The sequence below is a fragment of the Tachyglossus aculeatus genome, chromosome 5 (assembly GCF_015852505.1).
Source record: "Tachyglossus aculeatus isolate mTacAcu1 chromosome 5, mTacAcu1.pri, whole genome shotgun sequence".
Lineage (NCBI taxonomy): Eukaryota > Metazoa > Chordata > Mammalia > Monotremata > Tachyglossidae > Tachyglossus > Tachyglossus aculeatus.
This window is the reverse complement of record NC_052070.1, coordinates 83,917,175-83,934,055: the sequence shown is the minus strand read 5'-3', so window position 1 is coordinate 83,934,055 and position 16,881 is coordinate 83,917,175. Positions and strand designations below refer to the sequence as shown.

The 16,881-nt window shown below is 40.9% G+C and overlaps 1 protein-coding gene and 1 non-coding gene across 2 annotated transcripts in view; both read left to right on the top strand.

Annotated features, from left to right (window-relative positions):
* The window catches only part of UNC5D (unc-5 netrin receptor D), a 558,705-nt gene that overhangs the window by 241,020 nt on the left and 300,804 nt on the right, over nucleotides 1–16,881 (top strand). The window lies entirely within an intron of this gene.
* Nucleotides 9,989–10,126, top strand: LOC119929243. Its single transcript, XR_005451376.1, has one exon. It is a non-coding gene; the product is annotated as a small nucleolar RNA SNORA7 (small nucleolar RNA).

Genomic DNA, 16,881 nt, shown 5'->3' with positions numbered 1-16,881 from the left:
AATGATAATTGTGGTATTTAAGTGCTTAGTATGTGCAAGGCATTGTACTAAACATTGGGGTGGATACAGGTAAATTGGGTTGGACACAGTCCCTGCCCCACGTGGGGCTCACAGTCTCAATCCCCATTTTACAGATGAGGTAACTGAGTCACAGAAGAGTGAAGTGACTTGCCCAAAATCACACAGTTGACAAGGGGTGGACCTGGAATTAGAACCCAGGTCCTTCAGACTCACAGGCCCATGCTCTATCCACAGTGCCATACTGCTTCATCTAATTCATTCATTCAATCATATTTATTGAGAACTTACTGTGTGCAGAGCACTGTACTAAGCGCTTGGGAAGTACAAGTTGGCAACATATAGAGACGGTCCCTACCCAACAGTGGGCTCACAGTCTAGAAGGGGGAGACAGAGAACAAAACAAAACATATTAACAAAATAAAATAAGTAGAATAAATATGTACAAGTAAAATAAAAAAGTAAATAGAGTAATAAATATGTACAAACGTATATACATATATACAGGTGCTGTGGGGAAGGGAAGGAGGTAAGGCGGGGGGGGTGGGGGGCGGGGGAGAGGAAGGAGGGGGCTCAGTCTGGGAAGGCCTCCTGGAGGGGGTGAGCTCTCAGTAGGGCCTTGAAGGGAGGAAGAGAGCTAGTTTGGTGGATGTGCGGAGGGAGGGCATTCCAGGCCAGGGGGAGGATGTGGGCCGGGGGTCGATGGCGGGACAGGCGAGAACGAGGCACGGTGAGGAGATTAGCGGCAGAGGAGTAGAGGGTGTGGGCTGGGCTGTAGAAGGAGAGCAGGGAGGTGAGTTGGAGGGGGCGAGGTGATGGACAGCCTTGAAGCCAAGGGTGTGGAGTTTCTGGCTGATGTGTAGGTTGATTGGTAGCCACTGGAGATTTTTGAGGAGAGGAGCCAACATGCCTCCTAATGAGGTTTTGGTTCCGTGCGTGGTGGAGGGGGATATAATCATAGGGCCACACACTTCAGGAACAGTGGATTTGGAATGCAACTGTTTAAATAAAATAAAACTTCTTTTCCAACTTATTAAAAACCTTATTCCTTCCTAGACCTATTAGACCAAATGGAATAGAATTTAAAAATGCCTGATTTGCTTGTAGGCCATGAAACTTAAACCTCTAAGGGACTTGAAATGACTCTTGTCAGGGTCCTGACTGTCCAGTATTTGCCACTGTGGAGTGCCAGTTGTCCAACCCACAGACAAGTGAAGACACAGTTTTTCCATGGCTTGGAAATTGCCCAACTAAATAACCTTCCTTTTTATTTTCAGGTCTATTAAAGCTTTAGTAGCTCCTTTTTTGTGCAATAATTTACCTGTGATAGTGACTGATTGTTTTTCGGGTTTGATTCACAGCAGGGTCACCATATAAGGAAAGTGTAGCATACCAATAAGGTGGACTGGTGTTTTAAATATGGTTGATGTTTTCTCTGATTTTCTAATTAACAGGTGTAGGGATAACAGCCATGTCTGAACACTGTGAGAGCTGCATTCTAACTAAAATATGTATAAATACAGACAAATTCACTCTATTTCCTCTCAACACTAACTACGCATGGGTAGTTTGCTAATGGATTTAATACTGGACTAGGAGTCAAGACACTCGGGTTTGGTCCTTTCTCTGCCACAGATTCATGGGGTGACCTGGGGAAAATGGAGGAACCTTGCTAATCCTAAATGAAGATCATGATGATAATGGTATTTGTTAAACACATACTTTGTGACAAACACTGTATTAAGCACTGGGGGAGATTATAAGGTAATCAGACTGGACACAGGCCTTGTCCCATATAGGTCTCACAGTTTGAAAAGGAGGAAGAACATGTATTGACTCCCTGTTTTATAGATGAGGAAATTTGGGCACAGAGAAGTTAAGAAAATTGTTCCAGGTCACGCATCGGACACGAAAAAGAGCTGGGATTTGAATGCAGGTCCCTAGGTCTCTTTGTTTTCAAAGTGGAACAATATTACTATTTCCTGTTCTCTGAACTAGTCATGCTATAAACAAAATCATAAACATGGGGATGTTTTGCATGTTTAGAAGGAAAGGTGCTATGTAAATCCAAAAGGAGGTTGAAACAGTGACTCTCTACTATCATTTGGGGGCTATTTTCTGAGAGGCAATTTGGAGATCCATTTATCCAGCCAGCTGCCTTTAGTACAAAACATTTATTACTCTGAAATTGTTTTTGGTCTGCTCAGAACAGCTGTAGGCTGTGTGAAGTTCTCCATTTTTTGAGAGTTTAGAGTAGCCTGCCTCTCTTTAGGGAGCAGGTCATTCACTGATGCAACAGTGGAAACAAATGGTATCTTCTCCCTGAATTCACAGTAAACTCTGGAGATGTGCCATGGCAGAAATCTAATGCAAAGAAGAATTAGAGATTGAATAAATGGAACGTGGGCAGTGGACACAATTGAAGGGCTTTTTATATTGGAATTTTTTTTAAAACATATATATTGCAAATGGAAGGCTTCTATGGGGGTTGGAAAATCTAAGTGTAAATTCATAAAAGTATGGTGTGAAAATATATTTGATGGTTACTCGTCATCAGCATTTATGTTGGAGAGTATTTAACCTCATGACATTTCCTTCTCGGATAAGTCATCTATCATATTGAATTAGGAGCATTCAGGCCCAAGTTAAACACAAGCCAGAGACAGAGAGATGCTGTCAGGGAATGTGCCAATCTATGGTATTTTATTGAACTGTTACCCTGTGCAGAGAAATATACTAAGCACTTAGGGAAAGTATAATGCAATAAAGCTGCTAGACATGAAATTTGCCCACAGTCTACGAGGGGAGACAGATATTAAAATAAATTACAGTTGGGGGAAATAGTTGAGCATAAGGACTTGTACGTAGCTGCTGTGGGGCTGGGGTGTGTATCAAGGTGTTTAAGGGATACATAGCTAAGTGCAGAGGCAATGCAGGCAGAGGGTAGGGGAAATAAGGGTTTATTCACAGAAGGCCCCTTAAGGCAGAACCATAGAAACAAAGCCAGAGATTGTCAGACAAACCTGGATAGGTTGGAATCAAAAACAGAGAGGCGATGAAGTTGTTGCCAGGGTTTACATGGGACAGATTGACACAAAGCCAGTTCTGGCTTCATTCTGATCTATTCTCTCCTGAAGAAGTGAGTCCAGGCTGGGGCGGCATTGGGTAGGAAGAGAGGGAGAGAAGGGTGACTAGTGTGAGGTGAACCTGTTCATTCATTCATTCAATCGTATTTATTGAGCGCTTACTGTGTGCAGAGCACTGTACTCGGGAAGTACAAGTTGGCAACATATAGAGACGGTCCCTACCCAACAGCAGGCTCACAGTCTAGAAGGGGGAGACAGACAACAAAACAAAATATATTAACAAAATAAAATAAATAGAATAGTAAATATGTAAAAGTAAAATAGAGTAATAAATCTGTACAAACATATATACAGGTGCTGTGGGGAGGGGAAGGAGGTAGGGCAGGGGATGGGGATGGGGAGGAAGGGGAGAGCAAGGAGGGTGCTCAGTCTGGGAAGGCCTCTAGATTAGATTAGAATCCAGGCCCATGCTCTATCCACTAGACCATGCTGCTTCTCAGATGTTAAGTGCTTAACATAAGTTACCTGCTTAACTCAGAGAAGTTAAATGACTTGCCCAAGGTCACAAAGCAAGTCATTGGCAGAGCTGGGATTAGAACCCAGGTCCTCTGACACCCAAATCTTGGGGCTCATCTGTTGTTCGCAGCCAGAGACCCCATTACCAATGGGATCCACCACCAAAATATAATTGCATTGTTACCCCTGGGAGATCTGTGTTGCAGGTTGTATTTCTGCAGCTGAACTGAACCTGCAGATTGGTTTCCTACAGGCGCTCTCCACAGAGATATTCTTCTTCATTGTGTGTATTAAGATATTTTAATTTTTTAAATGGTAATGCTGTGTTCCAGGCACTGTACCAAGAACTGGGGTTGATACAAAGCTAATCGAATTGGACATTGTCCATGAACCACCTGGGGCTCACAGTCTTAAACCCCATTTTATGATGAAGTAATTGAGGCCCGGAGAAGTTGTGACTTGCTCCAAGGTCACACAACAGAGAAGTAGTGGAGTCTGTGTTAAAACCCAGGTCCTTCTGACTTACCAGGTCTATGCTCTATCCACTAGACCACGCTGCTTCTCACATTTAGATGTTTTGAATCAGGCAGCCTCTTTCTTGATGGACAATTTCTTACCAATCTATATAAGTATGATGATAATGATGATTATTTTTATGACTCTTTCTGTCATGACTTTGGGAAGCCAGCATATCCAGTTTTGCCAGAACATGTGTCCTCACTTTGGGCTTTGGCTTGAGCATTGCTAGGGAATTAAGGTATGTTTCCCAACATGAGCCTGTTTGGAGACAGGATGCTGCAGTGTCAGAAGAAGTGGCATGTGCTTGGCACTGAACATCATAGTTACTACAGCCAAAGTCTCCTTAAGGTGGAGTTTTGTGAGAATGCAAATCCTATATTTTAGGTGACCTGGGTGTATCAGGCCATGCATATAGATAGCTGTAAAGCATGGCATAATGGATAGAGCACGGGCCTGAGAAGCAGAAGGTCATGGGTTCTAATCCAGCTCTGCTACTTGTCTGCTGGGTGACCTTGGGCAAGTGACTTCACTTCTCTGGGCCTCAGGTCCCTCATCTGTAAAATGGGGACTGAGACTGTGAGCCCTATGTGAGACAAGGACTGTGTCCAACCCTATTTGCTTGTACCCACCCCAATGCTTAGTATGGTGCCTGGCACCTAGTAAGCGCTTAACAGATACTGCAATTATTATCATTATTATTATTATCATTATTATTATTATTATTATTATTTAGATTATTGGCCTTGGTATGTCTACCACTCATTGGAAGACTCTATCTCTGCCCGAAGAAGCACATTTAGAATGGATCTCTGAGAATATTTGACTGAAGCAAAAGATGATCTTTCTGCTTCATTAGGCTGATGTTGGTGGTCTCTTTTCTAATCAGTTTACATATTCCTAGCTGAGAGGTAGAAGGAAAGGTTAAGTAGGACCTCATGATTGTATTTATGCTGAGAGATAGCAAGTGAGAACTGACCAAAATTAAGAAAAATACATTTGATCCCAATGGAACAAGATGGCCTCCAGTTTGCAGAAATTCCTGGTAATATATTGCACATTCTGTTGACAGACCAAGAGGAAAAGCTTTGGGTATTCATCACAAGTTTACATCTCTGTGGTTAGAGGACAACATAGATGCATGGTGTGGACTTTTTAAATATATTTAAGCTCCTAATTAAGAATAAACTCTAGTTTTTTATTGACATTTGAGCACTGGGCATCCCCAGTGCCACCCTGAATCACGAAGCTGTGAACATTTGCTCTTATCCATACATTTCTTTGACTAACAATTAAGATTTGCTTCGATGAAGCTTGTGACAAAAAAAACTAAGCAATCCTCACTTTGTAATTAAGCATCTGTTCCTAGTTTTGAGAATAGGAAACGTTATCAACTCAACTGGGAGAATGTGTCTGTGTCTTATGAAAATTGCTATAAAAGTATATCTGGTGGTGATGGTTTTAATGGAGAGTAACATTTCAAATGCGGCTAAACTCATCTTATCTTGTAGGTTATTTCCCATAGAAGGTCTTAATGGAAAACAATGTAAAGGGAATTGTCCAGTTAATGTTGTGTGCTAAGAGCAGGTTGAGATAGAATGTTACTAATTTGGACACAGTCCTTGTCCACATGTGCCTTATGCTCTATTTTATCCCTATTTTACAGATACGGGAACCGAGGTCCAGGGAGGTTGTCACTTGTTCAAAGCCTGTTGTTGTGTAGGGACCATCTCTGTATCAATCAATCAATCAATCGTATTTATTGAGCACTGTACTAAGCGCTTGGGAAGTATAAGTTGGCAACATATAGAGACGGTCCTTACCCAACAGTGGGCTCACTCTATATGTTGCCGACTTGTACTTCCCAAGTGCTTAATACAGTGCTCTGCACACAGTAAACACTCAGTAAATATGATTGAATGAATGAAAATCGCAAGTGGGAAACAACATGTCCTAGTGGAAAGAGCATGGCCCTGGGAGTCAGAGGACCTGGGTTCTAATCCTGGCTCTGCCATTTGTCTGCTGTGTGACCTTGGACAAGACACTTAATTTATCTGTGCCTCTGTTTCTTCATTTGTAAAATGGGGATTAAGACTGTGAACTCTATAGGGGACAGGGACGGTGTCCAACCTGCTTAACTTGTATCAGTCGCAGCTCTTAGTATGATACCTGGTACATAGGAAATGCTCAACAAATACCATTATCATTACTTTTGTTGTTATTATTAATACTGCAGTCTAATAGCAGATATATGGACTCAAACATGTTCTCCTGGCTCCCTGTCTTGTGTTCTTTAAGCATGCTGACTCCTGGGGAGGTCATTTATTGTATGTTTGCATCTCTTAGGGGTATTTTACCCCCTCCTTAAATCATAAGCCCCTTAAGGCGGTGACCTGTGTTTTTTACTTCTTTAGTGGTTTGCTTAGGGTCAAGTACAGCATTCTGCGTTCATCGAGACAGTACATTCCATAATATTTTAGATGAGACCCAGGTTAAATAAATGCCAGTGATATAACAAGTAGCTGAGTAAAAACTAAATGCTTTTCAAGAGTGATTTTAATTTTCAGAATGTTTTAGCATTTTCATTGCTTACTGTATTATATCATTATTTTATCATTTTCAGCTTGATCATTTCCGAGGACCAAACCACAGAATCTCTCTGTAGTTAATTGAAAACATTAAAGCAAAGAGGAAATTTGGTCAATATAGTCACTGATTTTGGCTTCTTGAGAACAAAATGAGTACACCAAGAGGATCCAAAAACAATATTGTTTTTAATATATATATTTTTTTCAATTGGAGTATTGCTGGTAAGAGTAGTTGGGACTTTTAAATGTTATCTTTTGTAAGTGTTCTTTACAAAAATGACATCCAACTCAAGTCCTGAGATTTGTGAAGCTACAAAATTCAAATTTTTTGCAACCTCCCTTGATTTTTTTCCTAAATTTTTAGTGTCTATCCACATCCAGCGTTTTTTTCCAAATCTCTGAACTAATAATGCAGCCCACCTCTGCTGTGAGATTACTGACACTTGGCATTATTAAAAAACTAACCATGTAAAATTAGGCTGTTCCTACTAGTCGGTCTTTAATTATAACCATGACATCTTGTCAGCACTGGTTGGGCCAACCAGTTCAGATTAAAATATTAAAATAAATACTTAAAGAACATGTTGATCATAAATAGAAACTGACAGATCTGTGCGCTTCCAGGATGCCATTAATATTCTTAATTAATAATCTTCAGCGTTTAGCATTTTTCACCTTCATCATAGGATACCTTTACATGAAGTGAGTCTAGTCTATAAGCTCCCTCTCCAGACTGTAAACTTGTTGTGGGACAGGAACATGTCTACCAACTCTGTTTTATTGTACTCTCCCAGGTGCTTAGTACAGTGTTCTGCACACTGTAATTGCTCAATAAGTGTGATTAATATCAAATAGAACCTGCAGTAAGGGTGAGACATAGAAATTGCTGTTTCACAATGTCCTCTGACTTGCAAAATCCCCACTAGGAATTATAGTCAATCCTAGAATTAGAGTTTAAGCTTCCTGCAAGAGGGGAAGGGTCCGTTATGTCACTACGTCAATCAATTGATCGTATTTATGGAGGGCTTACTGTGTGAAGAGCACTGTTCTAAGCACCTTAGAGTATAATGCAACAGAGTTGGTAGACCGTACAGTCTAGAGGGGGAGACAGGTGTTAATATATATAAATTATGGAATTTGTTATTAGTGCTGTGGGGCTGAGGGGAGGGTGAACAAAGGATACAAATCAAAGTGCATGGGCAGTGAAGAAGGGAGTGGTAAATGAGGAAATGAGGGCCTAGTCTTGGAAGACCTCTTGGAGGAGATATGCCTCCCATAAGACTTTGAAGGTGAAGAGAGTGACTGTCAGATATGAAGTGGGAGGATGTTTCAGGCCAGAGGCAGGATATGGGTGAGAGATCAGTGGCAAGACAAGAATCTTAGCTCTGAGATAAAAATGATAGTAATAATAATTAGTAATATTGAATAGTATTATTACTATGGCATTTGTTAAGGAATTACTATGCTCTAAGCACTGTACTAAGCACTGGAGTCGATACCAGAAAATCAGGTAGAATGTAATCTCTGATCCTCATGAGGCTCATGTCTAAGTAGAAGCAAGAACTGGAATTGAATCCCCATTACAGATGAGGAAATGAGGTCCAGAGAAGTTCATTCATTCATTCATTCAATAGTATTTATTGAGCACTTACTGCGTGCAGAGCACTGTACTAAGCTCTTAGAAAGTACAATTTGGCAGCAGATAGAGTCAGTCCCTACCCAATAACAGGCTCACAGTCTAGAAGGGGGAGACAGACAACAAAACAAAACAAGTAGACAGGTATCAGGACCATCAAAATAGATAAATAGAATTATAGATGTATGCACATCATTACTAAAATAGAGTAAAAAATATGTACAAATACAAACATGTGTTGTGGGGAGGGGAAGGAGGTAGGGCAGAGGGAAGAAGTGGGGGCGATGGGAAGGGGAGGAAGAGAAGAGAAAAGGGGGGGCTCAGTCTGGGAAGGCCTCCTGGAGGAGGTGAGCTCTCAGTAGGGCTTTGAAGGGAGGAAGAGAGCTAGCTTGGTGGACGTGCGGAGGGAGAGCATTCCAGGCCAGAGGTAGGCCAGGGGTCGATGGCTGAACAGGTGAGAACGAAGCACAGTGAGGAGGTTCATTCAATCATTCAATCATATTTATTGAGCGCCTACTGTGTGCAGAGCACTGTACTAAACACTTGGGAAGTATAAGTCAGCAACATACAGAGACGATCCCTACCCAGCAACGAGCTCACCGTCTAGAAGGGGGAGACAGATAACAAAACAAAATATGTAGAACAGCTGGGGAGTGGAGTGTGAGGTCAGGGCTGTAGAAGGAGAGAAGGAAGGTGAGGTAGGGGGGGCAAGTTGATGGAGAGCTTTGAAGTCAATAGTGAGGAGTTTTTGCTTCATGCGAAGGTTGATAGGCAACCACTGGAGGTTTTTGAGGAGGGGAGTGACATGCCCAGAGCATTCCTATAGAAAGATAATCTGGGCAGCAGAGTGAAATAGAGATTGAAACAGCGGGAGAAAGGAGGATGGGAGATCAGAGAGGAGGCTGATGCAATAATCCAGTCGGGATAGGATGAGAGATTGTACCAACAAGGTAGCGATTTGGATGGAGGGGAAAGGACGAATCTTGCCAATGTTGTGAAGGTGAGACCGGCAGGTTTTGGTGACGGATTGATTTTGTGCGGTGAATGAGAGAGCAGAGTAAAGTCCTCTGACTTCCATGCTTGTACTCCTTCCACTAAGCCACACTTTTCCAAGATACTTTTTCAGTGACAAAGCTCTATTCTCTAATTACATCCGTAGGTTTCTTTTTCTGTGAAAGGAGGTGATTTCTTAGCAATGTTTTTGTCCCCACCCTCTCTCCTCAAATGTCCTTTAATAAATACATACTGTGTACCAAGACATTGTACTAAGCACTGGGGAAGATCATTCTGACAGAAAAAAGTCCCAGTCCCACACAGGGCTCTCAGACTAAGGATTGATTTATACATTACATTTAAGGAGAATCGTGGGAATATGGGAGTAAGGTTCATTTCTGATTTTGAATGCTTTTTCCTTCATGGCCCTTCTAATAATAAATGACTTCTGGAAAGATGGTCCAGTCAATCGGTGGTGTTTACTGAGTGCTTAACTTTTTTTATGGTATTTGTTAAACCAGGCACTATACTAAGCTGTGGGGTAGATACAAGATAATCAAGTTGGATACAGTCCAAATCCCACGTGGTGCTCACAGTCTTAATCCCCATTTTACAGATGAGGTGACTGAGGCTCACCCCTCTCAGGGTCCCACCTGGAGAGTTTCCAGTACTCTACCAGTCTCGACTATGGGAGGAAGAGTCAAGCAGAGGCATGTCCATTCCTTTCCTAGCTTGGGCAGTGGCTAGCGAGTGGAAGGTAATCTGCTCAAAGTCAAAACTCACCTGTGATGGGCAGCAGCAGCATGGGAGAGAGTCGAGGATGGAGACTCAAGTTTACTTCATGGAAGGAAGCAATGGTAAGCCACTCATTATTTTTACCACGAAAACTATGGATTCACTACCAGAATGATTGCAGAGGGAGGTGGGGCATTCTGGGAGAGTTGTGTCCCTGGCATCACTATGGGTTGGAGATGACTCAAAAGCATGAGGCAAGACAACTGAGACTCAGAGAAATAAAATGACTTGCCCAAGGTCACACAGCAGACAAGTGACAAATCCAGGTCCTTCCGGCTCCCAGGCTGCGCTCCATCCACTAGGCCACATTACATCTCTTATTGGATACTGAGGACAGAGCACTATACTCATGGCTCAGTGGAAAGAGCCCAGGCTTGGGAGTCAGAGGTCATGGGTTCTAATCCCGGCTCCGCCACTTGTCAGCTGTGTGACTTTGAGCAAGTCACTTAACTTATCTGTGCCTCAGTTCCCTCATCTTTAAAATGGGGATTAAGATTGTGAGCACCACGTGGGACAACCTTGATTACCTTGTATCCCCCCCAGTGCTTAGAACAGTGCTTGGCACATAGTAAGTGCTTAACAAAAACCAACATTATCATTATTATACTAAACACTTGAGGGAGTCCAGTTGAATTGACAGGCACAATCTCTGTCCTGGAGGATTTTATAATCCGGTAGGGATACATTGTTTCCTCCATCTGTACTGCCTTCCTCTTCTTATTGTTCTATTCATTTTTTGAGGATCTCATTTGGGAGGGGAATTTTGTATTTTAGGAGCTCTGGCTTCAATCTTGAGGGTGAGAGTTGGGAAGGTTTGGCAAGGCTTTTCCCTGGGATAAAATGCAGCCAGAAGCCTCAGAGTACTGTTGAAGCAGAGAAAAGAATGAAGGAATTAGGCAGGGAACCTGACAGCTAAGTTGTTGCCAGGTGATGGTTGGAGGGATTTTTAATCATGGGATAGTGAAAGTCTGCTGAATTTGGACTTGCCCAAGGTCCTGTCATGCCTCAGAGCAGAATTCCTGAGAGAAGTCAGTGACTGGAGAAATAAGGAGAGAGTATCAGAAATATAAGTGCTGTTTTTCCGCTGGAATTTTGGAGTAGGCTGTACTTTGGCTTGGAATAGAATATTTATGTTCGCTGAGCAAAGCCCCATCTGTTGAAAAGCAGAGGGGAAAGGAAGATGATTTAGGACCAGGCTTAAAAATATTCTCATCAAATATAATAAGGTCAGTGAAGGTTATCTGTTTTAGCATAGGTAATGGAGCGTGAGTTCTGTTACTGGCTCCTTGGTCATGTGCATGGATTTGATTACTCTGTCGCAATTTCCTTAACTAGAAGTTTAATACCTGTTCTTCCTCTGCCTTAGACTGAGAGCCTCATGTGAGACAGGGACTGTGTCCAACCTCTTTGATTTCTATCAAACCCAGTATTTATTACAGTGCTTGGTACATAGTAAGTGCTTAACAGATATTAATAACATTAATAATACTACTAATAATAAATTCCCTCACAGAGGTTTGCTGAATTGAAACTGGTGAAAATGACCACATCATTCTACATAACAGTAAAAATAGTAATCAGATTTATTAGTGCCAGGAGATTACCAGGTCTATCTAGATATTTCAATTTAATGTGACTTCTTCCCTTCTTCTTTAGAATTTTCTGCCTAACCCTTAACCTGCCTCCCTCTCCTCTGCAAATATTACCTTCAACCCTTCTACATTTTCATTACTTGCTTGGAAAAGTCTCCAATTTGGTATACAGGCAGGATATGAATATCTCAGCAGTAAGCAGCTATTCTCACATTTGAATCAGCAGTTGGCCACATCAAAGTCCTTAACCTTAATCACCACGATCGATTTGTGAGCCAACTTGAGGAAAAAATTTGGTAGTTAGCTCAGTCCGGTGGCTTCAGTGAATAAAGTAGTATTTGAGCTAAGACTAAGTACCATGTCCCAGGTACACTTATGATCAGGGTTACATTTATTACTACCTCCTGCCAGGCTCAAAGTTCCCACATCAGCAAAACAATTTTGGCCCAAGGTCTGTTAAATGGCTATATTAAGTCAATAATTGGACTTGGGAGGAAAGTTACTTTGCAGTCGTCATCTGTGGAAAATTGAGTATTGGCCTTGCTGTCAGTGAGTTCTCCCACAAGTACGTGTATCTTTTTGATACATCATAGCAGAACTGACTAAATGGCAGCTATTTTCTCTCAGAAGAAGCAAAATGATTGTGATCTTGTGAAGCCCAGTCAGTAGGAAAACTTCATGCCATATGGGTGGAGACTTAAATAATAAATATTTAGCAGTGTTCACTCCATTTGGGGTTGTTCTTTTTAGCCATGGGAAGCAGTTTCTTTAATGTCCTCCTTTAGCTTTTGGTTTCAGCATTGGGGGAAAAAAAAACTAGTGTTGTGGATTCAGGAAAGCAAGGAGGAGGGGAAAACCTATTCAAGCATTGCAAGCTGTTATAATCAGCATGTAAAATGTCTATGTTAATTCCCAAGAAATGCATTAATACTATGTAACAGTTAATAACCTATATTGCTTCTCAGCTATTGCTCATTAGCTAGAGCATTTCAAGATGTACAGAAACATTGGTGAATCACACAGAATCAAACATCTCATTTTCTCATTTTTTCCCATCTTTTCATTAACGCATATGCCAGAAAAGCAAAACATCTGATACTCTAATTGGATTTTGTGAGAGAAAATATCAAATTGGAAATGAGTAAACACTATCTTGCACCATTCTTTTCCAAGAATAGGTTTTATTTAAAGTTCTATTCTATATAATTATATATTTTTTAAAAGCAAGGTACTGTAAATACTGCCGTGCTGCAAGGAGACATGACACTATTCAGACACTAAGCAAATTCTGCCCTCAGTTGCTCATGTAGTACAGGACTTTGATATGGCCAACTGCTGATTCAAATTTGAGAAGAGCACCTTACTGCTGAGATATTCATATCCTACCTTGAGACCAAATTGGACTATCCAAATGAATTCCTAATACATTTAAATATTTCTATATTTAATCCTCTCAATGGCGATGCAGACAGGTCAGAAGTAAAGAAATAAGCCTCCTCTTGTTTGTGCAGTTCTTTTTTTTTTAAAGACATTTAAGTTCTTATTATGAGCCAGGCACTGTACTAGGGGCTGGTATAGATATAAGCTAATCAGGTTGGAAACAGCCCATGTCCCACATGGGACTCAGAGTCCTAATCCCCATTTTACAGATGAGATAACTGAGGCACAAAGAAGTGAGTTGACTTGCCCAAGGTTACATAGCAGTCAAGAGGTAGAGTGGTGATTAGAACCCAGATCATTATTTTCTGCCATTTGTTTCCCTTGGCTACTTGCACTTTGATTGTGATCTTTGGGCATTAGATATTTGCCCTACCCTCAACTCCACAGCACATATCTTTCAATGACATACCTTATTTATATTAATATTTAAACTGTAGGCTTGTGGTGGGTAGGGAACATGTCTGCTAACTCTGTTGTGCTCTCCCAAGCGCTTAGTACACATAATAGGTGATCAATTAGGGAATGTAACTGTTTATTGTAGTATTATACTCTCCCAAGTGCTTAGTACAGTGTTCTGCACACAGTAAGTGCTCAATAAATATGATTGAATGAATAAATACCACTGATTGATTGATTAAGTCATTGACTAATTGATGTGAGGCTCTGTATTATGGACTCACATCCCGGATTTTCCCAGAATGTGTTTTTGATTCATGTGGAGAAAGGCAGTGACTGGTGTATGAGTAATTCCAGAAGAAATCTAATACCCAAATTATTAGGAGTAACCGTAGACAAGTACATAACCCAATCATAATTTGGGAGAACTGAGTGACTTTTATTTGAGTATGCGTTCTCTAAAATCAAGTTTCTCACACTGGGGTGTCACAATAGTTTTGAGGAATCAAAGAAAGCTAAATTGTGCTTGCAAGTGGCCAAGACCTCCAAGCTCAGTGATTGTTCACTACTCACCCAACCCCCTGCCTCAAGGTAACACTATATATATATATATATATATATATAAATATATATAATAAATAGATATATTTTAACTTAGCTGCTTTCCCCTACTTGTAATGTATTTTAGTGTCTGTCTCTCCCCACCCAGACTGTAAGCTCCTCGGCAGGAGGGGCCCTGCCTACTAACTATATTGTATACTCTGCCAAGGATTTCGTTCAGTACGTTGTAAAGAGGAAGTGCCCAAGAAATACTGCTGACTGATTAATTGATGTGAATACAGTGATTTGACCTCCTCCACTTCCTGGACCTTTTTTCTGCTTTCCTTCCTTACTAGTCTTTAAGAACGTCATCAATTACAAATCTACAGCATATTTTTTTTTTCCTTTGATGGAGTGATGAAGGTCACGGAGGAATCATGGGATGATAAAACTTGAGAATTATGGTTTTAACCCTTCGGTTATATGAAGCATCAACATCATTTTGAACTATGACCTTTTTATCTGGTCAAGTCCTCCAAGTTGATAGGGTAAACTGCAGCACGTTTTCCACCATCTCATCCATTTTCTAAGTGGTTTAAGCTACTTTAGGTGCCATCCTTGTGACAAAGGGGCCAGAGGAGGGGAAGGGGGAGGTGGGACATTTTCTTTCCTTCCCACCTGCCTTCTCTAAGTCCCTTCTGGGCTCTACACATGGAGAATTTGGGACAGCTATGGACACGGAGACACAGCAACCCCACTCCTCACATGGCAGTCTTTTGGAGCACAGAGACACTGTGGTGCTGGCTCCCACCCATCTTGTAGGGGCAATGGGCCTGGGGATGGAGGAGGACACAAATTTAGATTTTTCAGAAATAGAAATGGGAGGGATTTAAGTATAATCTTAGCAAATCAGATCCCATCCGTGGGAACTAATCAGAGGAAGCAGCTCACAACCATGTTGTAAATTAACCCCTTCAACCGGGGGAAGGAAGGTCACATGGGGCCTTCAGGAAGTCCTGAAATTCAAAACAGATAAAGCTTAGGCCATTCACACCTGTATCATGTACTCATTCTAGAATCTGAGGCTAAAATATGTAATTTTTGGTTAAATGATTTTTTTCTAAAATGGGTTAATCACATTAATTTTATTGCTGTGAAGGTGTCTGTCTCTTTTTAGAACTCTAGGAGAATTCCACTGTCAAGGTATAGGGAACACCTTGCCTTATTACATATAAAATATAGTGATGAAAAGTTAATATTGATATAACATTTTCTCAGATCTTTCTTGTAGAATACCTCCAATAGGCTAAATATAATTTTGGTATGATGACACTATTAGGCATTCTCTTAGTATAGTTATCCTGAACTCCCCATAAGTAGACATGTTAAATCTGGCCAGTGGAAAAGCCACATGAAGTGCATAAAATGTGATTACTGACTAAAGTGAAATAAGCTCATCTCTAGGTACAGGCTTAATGTCAGAAATAAATCTCCACAGGAACTCCATCACATCCACACCATAGCAAGGCCAAGGTTAAAAGCAAAAAACACAGCAGATGAATTTACCTAAAGACTTGTGTCCCCTCGGTTTTGCTTTTGAGTTGATGGCTGCATCCTTCATGTTCCTCTTCAGGGACTGTGGGGAAGGTGAGGGCAGTGGAATTTAGATTTCAATGGAAGGAGACACTGGCATTTGAAAGAAATGCTGGTCGTGAAACAATAGGAAATAAACCCCTACTTTCAGGAACACTTCTGAAGTTACCATCAGTGAAAGCCTAATTAAAACTTGGTGTTCAAAGTGACTTTGTGTCAAGGAGAAGGATAGATGTTGTGAAACAAACCATGTTACATAAAATTGTCTCCCAGAGTGGACTCCTTTAAAAATGTATAGAACCTATGGTCTTGATCCTCTTGCAAGGCCAGGAGAATGGGTCTGAATTTGAATAAGCAATTCCCATAGTCATTTTAATCTTCAATGTTAGCTATGTAAACCCTGTTATGAAATATTGGGCCGGACTTCTGTCCTATATCCAGGTGGTAAATATCTGCCCCAATATTTTACCTGTGAGAAAAACAAATGCTTTTGTTTCCTATTTTAAAATATTCACCAATGAATCTTTGATTTCTAGAGAGAGAATGCATACTTTCAGCCCAGATATTTTAAACAGGATGTTGAGTAAATGTGCAGATGATTCTTTAAGGTTACATGTAGTATATTTAATATTTAATATCTGAATATTTTATAAGCCTGAACAACTAAAATATAGATAGATTTAAAATACATAAGAGATTGCAACCAAATGACACATTTATCTCTGTTGGCAAGAGGAAGGCTACCAGTGTTTTTATGAGCATATTAATCCTCATAGGGGGAGATAAATGTGGTAGAATTCTGCAACCAATTATAAGTGTGCTTTATGTGAAGTTACCTCTCAATTTTAGCAGTGTCTAAGTTTTACTTTGCACTTGGGGGAGGAAAGGCACCAGAATCATAACCTGTCTTATACACCTACACACCCTGTTTGTTGAATAGTCTTGGGGGCATGTATAGGAGTTATCACTGGGTAAACTTAAATCCTCTTCATTTGAAGAAAAAGTGTGGAGTACCTGCCAGATCATTGTTATCCCCTCTTGAAGGTTCACTTCATTCTCTAAGTCGCCATCAACAGGCATCGTGACTCCATGGGGTGAAACAGTTTTTATCTCAACAGTTGGTGGGAATTGAAACCACAGCTGTTCAAATCGGTCAATAGTATTTTTGAGCA